Genomic DNA, 6339 nt, shown 5'->3' with positions numbered 1-6339 from the left:
TGATTGGTTTATATCGGTTGATTGGCTACAAGGTTAACCTTATTTTTCTTGTTCTTGCATTTTCCTTTTTCATTTAAGAGAAGGCACCGTCATCTTTTATTTCTCTCCTTTCTTGCAATAGGAAAGGTATTGTTTTACCATGCAAATAAGAATAGAAATCTCATTTCTTTTTAAAGAATACATTTTTAAAAAGAGAACTTTTAGTTTTTTTTTTTGTTTGCCTTGGGGGTTTTCTCTAATGGTCTAATTAAATAATCAACCTTTATCTGTTGGAAAAATAAAATTCAAAATGAGGAAACTCTAACCATATGATGATTAATAAGATAAGCAAGAGAACATGTAGACATAATGTGCTCACCTAATATCCTGTGCATCACTGAGGCACCAAGCCAATGAATGCATCTAGGGTCTCCCCAGTAACATCAACAAAGCACTTTTTATGTATGTCTCTTAGTTCAACCCATCTGTCCCAGATAACAAGTACCTGTAGTTTCACACTTGAAGGGAAAAAAGCCAAATTGCCAAATTGATGGGCCTTCAGACTTGCAAAACAGTGCCTTGGATATGACTGAATTTATATTCATTGTGAAGGCAATGCTTGTTCACAAATCATTACAAAGTAGTTAGTTACACAGCAGCTCTAATAATTAGGAGGGGGAAAATGTTTTGAGGTACCGTCTTTAAGAAGATTAAGCTCTTGGCCAGATTTTCATAATGAAAAGGTGAAGATGTTGGAAACCAAAAACAGATAATGCAAATATCCAGAACACAACCAAAATAAGAATGGTAGAATCAAGATCAATGATCATCATCATCACCCAAACCTTTCCCAACTAATATGGTGTCAGTAACATGAATCTTGTTTTTCCATTTAGTTCCATTCAATGTCATATCATTGTTAAATTATGAGAATTTAAATTCTCTCTAACTACTTCAACCCATGTCCTATTTGGTCTTACCCCTAGCCTTTCTAGTCCCTTCAACTTGCAACAGATCACTTTTTCTCACTGGTGCTGTTGGTGGTCTTCTATGCACATGTTCAAACCATCTTAATCTACTTTCTCTCATTTTAGTACCTATTTAAGCTAAGCTACTCCTAGGTTCATTTCAATGACTTCATTTCTGACCCTATTCTTTCTAGATTTTTCACTCATCCATCTCTGCAGATGCAGTTTTGCCACTCATTTTTTGGACATATTTCTTGACTGTTGATCTCCAATCCTAAGTGTGTCCTCATTTGCATTCATTCTTATTAAAGTGACAGATCATATATCCCATTTTATTCCTTATTTTAAAATTCCTTCTTTCTAGGATATTTGTCCATAAACTTAATTTTACATTTAATCCTTCATTAGTTTCATCAATTAAAACAATGTCATCAGCAAACAATATGCACCATGTGAGTCAAGATTAATGTTGAAGAGTAAAAAAAGGGAAAAAAAGAGTTAGCTATAGAGTTTTGGTTAGGGTTTGGTATTTAGTGACTCTATGGAGATTCGGTTCTGAATAGGTGGAAGCTGTACCTTACTTTTTTCAAAAAAAAAAAAAAAACATATTCCTCTAAAACCACCACAAAAGACATGTATTAGGATTTACAGCATAATACACAAGACACTTCACTGACTGAGCAATTAACATAATTTCATGAAAGAGTAATTTTGCAAAAAGCTCAAACTAAAATGAAGGACTTTTAAGTTGAGCTCTTAACCATCAATCCACACCAAAATTTTCAAGGCACCTAGGTGAGGTTAGGCAACAAGGGGGCACCCTTTTCACCTAGTCACCTAGGCGATGGATTTCTTTGTACTGCCAAGATAAGCTAAAATTTGAAACAAAAATAGGTCAGCATTTACACTCAAATCATTTGTACTGCCATAGTTTTGCATCAGTGCAAATTTATTTGCATTGCAAACAACCATAGCCTTAAGTTCAAAACCATATATATTAGGGTAGTCGCAATGGATTTCCCTAACAATTATCCATAATTTTCATAAGAAAAGCATAAACCTCATGTTAAAGTATACAAAATCAATAGGGAGAAGGTGCAGTTAAACTATGTATATTAGGGTAGTCGCAGTTACTAATTGGCCTTCGTTTGCAGAAAGAACTAAAAAGATTCGATGCTCAGTGTTTCTAGAGGATTCTAGTGAAGGATTCAGTGTGTAGGACGCACTCTGCTGGTTCCGTTCCACACATTGCTGTGTCATCTTTAGTAGGAGCGGATCTTGGTGTCCTCTTTGGGCATGAACACCATCTTTGGGAGATACTGCTTCTCTGGATCAGGTATAATTCCTCCCTTTTCTTTTGGTTCAGATCTGGTTCGATTATGGTTCAAGTAGGATCCTTGAATATTGCATTCTAAATTTAGGGAATATGATTCCCAGTTGGAAGAATGTAGGAAAATTTTTGAAATTCGCCCTCCCATTCCACAACCCTTTTGGCGTCCATACGATGGATCCTACCATTCTTTCAGGATAACCCGGCGTCCACTTCTCATCGAGGTCAGTGCCGAACAAGTTCGTCCCTCGATGATGACCATGGACAGACTTAGGGCTTTAATCTATCAATACAACCTCTCGAGTGAGTACACCTATAGTCTTTCCTCAAGCAACTTCCCTTGGGAGCACAGTCATGATGAGATCATGATTTTTGGAGAGCAGCTTGCAGCTGGTCTCCGTCTTCCTTTACACCCTTTGATAATAGTGGTCTTGAAGTTCTTTGACGTAACCAAAGACCAGCTTCACCCGAACTCTATTCACAACGTAGTCGGGACTATTTCACTCTTCTACAATTACGCCCTACCCTCGACCTCGATACCTTTTCTTCTATTTTATCTATTAAGAAGAATGCTTCTTGCATCCTCCCCGAGCATAAGCGAACCTACTATCTATCCCCTCGCCCTGGGCTATAAACTCCTACACGATCTACCCAATAGGATCCTGGCCTAGAAGCGGGATTATTTCGTGGTCCGTAGATCCGTGGGATGGTCCTTTCCAACCCATTGGAGGGTGACCACTCAGAATTCCAATATTAGACTAGACCTGAAGACAAGGGAGACGCTCTAGTCTTGGGCGGAGCTTGGCCTCAACTTCACGGACTACATCGCAGAAGATAAGCTCATGCTGGCCGGCTTGAGTCCTGGTAGGTTGTCTTGGTTTAGAGTTGGTATCTTGTTTTGATAGTTGGTACTTTATTCTTGTTGACATCGCTAACGCTAAGTCTTGTTGCAGCTCCCATGAAGCTCAGTGCGGATAACCTCTTTGGGTGGATGAAAGGGAAAAAGAAGCGAGCTACTAAAAGTGCTCGTACTGAGTCTCCACAGCCCGCCATTCCTGAGCCCGAACAGCCTTCCAGTGTGCCTTCGGTGATTGAATTGGAGGAACCATAGAAGGCCCCACCTCGCAAGCCCGAGACATCTTTGGGACTCGCCCCTATGACAACTGTTGCTTCTTCGGGGAGCGAGGGAATAATCCGGAGTATCTTGACCCCGCAATGCAGCCTCCATAAGAGCAAAGGAGCTGTGTATGCTGTGGAAGTCTCCAGCTGGGCTGAACTATGCCTGCTCAGCTCAGGGCTCAGGTGGCTACTCACTGCATGGTGGTAAGTTTTGTTCTACTTTGATTTTTGTATATGCAGCTTTCCTGGTACAAATTTTTACTCTTGGCAGGTGAACTCCGCCGTGCACGCCTTGACCTACCAATCCGAACAACACTTGAAGCGGGCTCTAGCTGCTAAGAGTTCATCCTGTGAGGCTCATACTGAACTGAATTTAGCTCGCAGCAAGATTAGTCAATTGGAGAACAGTGTGCGAGCTTAAAAAGAGCTTATCGCTTCACTGATGTCGGAGAAGGCGGATCTGAAGCACCAAGTGGAGAACCTAGAGGCGGATGTCAAGGAAAAAACTGAGATCCTTCTCAAGGCCATGGAGGATGCCAAGGTCAAGGCTGTCGAGGATTATAAGAACTTGGAGGAGTTCGAGGGAGAGCTGATCGAGGCTGGATTGGAGGGCTACCGTAAAGGCTTCAAGCTCAGTAGGTGGTTGACCAAGTGCGAGTTCCCGCAGCTCAATATGAGTGCCATTACTACTTCTCGGGTCACAAAAGAGATGGCCTTTGAAGCTGCTGGAGACCCGGACTCCGAGGCGGAGAGCGATGGTGAGCTACTTGACGTTGAAGAAGTCGGTGCCAATGACAAAGCTGTTGTCGATGACAAGGCTGGTTCTTCCGTTGAAGCTTCAGGCAAGGGCGATGAGTGCCCTTAATAGTTCTTTGCATTTTGAGCCAGCGAGCTCAGCATTTCCTTTCTTTTCTTTCCCTCTTTTGTAATGAACTCTTTGTAATGAAATATACTTTTTACTAAGTGTTGTGCAATTAACCTTTGTTGGCCGAAGTGGTTATTTTACCCCGAACTGTTAAGCTATCGAGCTAAATAACCGAAGTAAGGGTTTCTCGACTATCATCACCCCGAACTATCGCCCAGTACTTAGTAGGGGCAATTTTATTATGTACACCGAGGTGAGCGACATAGTAGGGTATATGCCCAACCTGACTACACACGGGCTACTTAAGTTGACGTCGGTTGTCCCTAACGGGTTCAACCTGTTGTATGCTGGAGTGGGCTATGCCTCATAGGGCTCTTACCCGAGCTGCCTGTGCCTTAGGCATTAAAAGTACTTCGCCTATGCCGATGAGGCGACTAGGTCTTATATGGTGTCAAGGTCTTTTGTGAGCTCGGCACTTTTAGCCCTTAGGCTATGGGAGCGACTCATAGTCCACTCTCCTTTCGAGTTTCCCCATGCTGAGGAGGCGACTGGGTCTTCTGTGCCCATGCCGAGGAGGCGATTGGGACTTATATGGTGCCGAGGTCTTTTTGTTAGCTCGGCGTCTTGGCCCTTAGGCCCTAGGGGGGGCAACTCACAATCCACTCCCTAGTTTGGCTTTTATAGATAGTATTTCCTTAAGTTGACGATATTCAATGCCCAAGGTTCCTATTTCCCTTCTAAGGTTTCGAGCTCGTGCGTACCTTCCCCGAGCTCTCGCTTTACTCGGTAAGGTCCTTCCTAATTCAGTCCAAGCTTACCAACACCAGGCCCAGGCACCATGACTTTGCGAAGAACCAGGTCTCCAATGTGGAAGTTCCACTTCTTGACTTTGGCATTATAGTAGCGAGCTACTCTCTGCTGGTAGGCCGCGATCCTAATGTATGCGAGGTCCTATACCTCTTCAAGTAGGTTGAGGTTGGTGCGTTGCTCGCTCTGTTTGCCTCTTCATCGTATGCCTCCAGGCATAACGTAGGCACTTCGATCTCAGCTGGGACGACTGCCTCCGTGCCATATGTGAGGTTGAAGGAAGTCTCTCCCGTGGCGGTCTTTACAGTGGTCCAATAAGCCCAAAGTACGCTGGGTAGTTCATCAACCCATAATCCTTTAGCTCGGGCTAAGCGTGCCTTCAGTCCGTGGAGGATGGCCCTGTTCGTGACTTCTGCTTGGCTGTTGGCTTGAGGATGTGCTACCGAGGTGAAATTCTGTTGTATTCCCTTGTCTTTGCACCAGTTCTGGAACTTTACATCCTCAAACTGCTTGTCATTGTTAGAGATAAGCACTCGAGGTAATCCGAAACGGAAAACTATATTCCTCCAAAAGAAGTTTTGCACGCTCCGTGCTGTGATCGACGCAAGAGGTTCGGCCTCCACCCACTTCGTGAAGTAGTCCACTGCTACCACTAGGAATCTCCTCTGTGTGAAGGGCCATGGGCTGGTGAGGTATTTTAGGTCACCAGCGGGCTGGTGGAGGATGTTGGCGTGCCTTTGACATTTGTCACATCTTTTGACGAACTCAATTGCATCTGCCTTCATCGTTAGCCAGTAGTAACCATATCGTAGCACTTTTTGGGCCAGAGCTCTGCCCCCCAGGTGTCCACCACACAAACCCTCATGAGTGTCGCGAAGTACGAGCTCAGCTTCAGAAGGTCGTAAGCAACGCAGATAAGGGAGCGTGTAGGATTTTCGGTACAACCGTCCATCTATCATGACATATTTGGCTTCCTGACGCTCTACCCTTCTAGCAGCATTTCGATCTGTAGGGAGGGTCCCGTGGAGCAGGTAGCTCGTGAGTGGATCAATCCAGTTCGGCTCTGCATGTGCAACAGGAGCGACCTCCTCTGCCCCCCCGAGAATGCTAGGCCGAGGCAAGTTCTCTATGTATATAGTTCTCATGGTGTTGTCGCTTGTGCTGGCTAGTCGGGATAGGGCATCGGCCTCAGCATTCTCGGACCTTGGGATTTTCCTGATGAAGTAGGACTGGAAATCACGCAGGGCTCCTCTGACTTTGGCTAGGTAGGC

Source organism: Nelumbo nucifera, chromosome 1, assembly GCF_055504915.1.
Source record: "Nelumbo nucifera cultivar China Antique chromosome 1, China Antique-T2T, whole genome shotgun sequence".
Classification (NCBI taxonomy): Eukaryota; Viridiplantae; Streptophyta; class Magnoliopsida; order Proteales; family Nelumbonaceae; genus Nelumbo; species Nelumbo nucifera.
Note: the sequence above shows the minus strand (reverse complement) of the source record.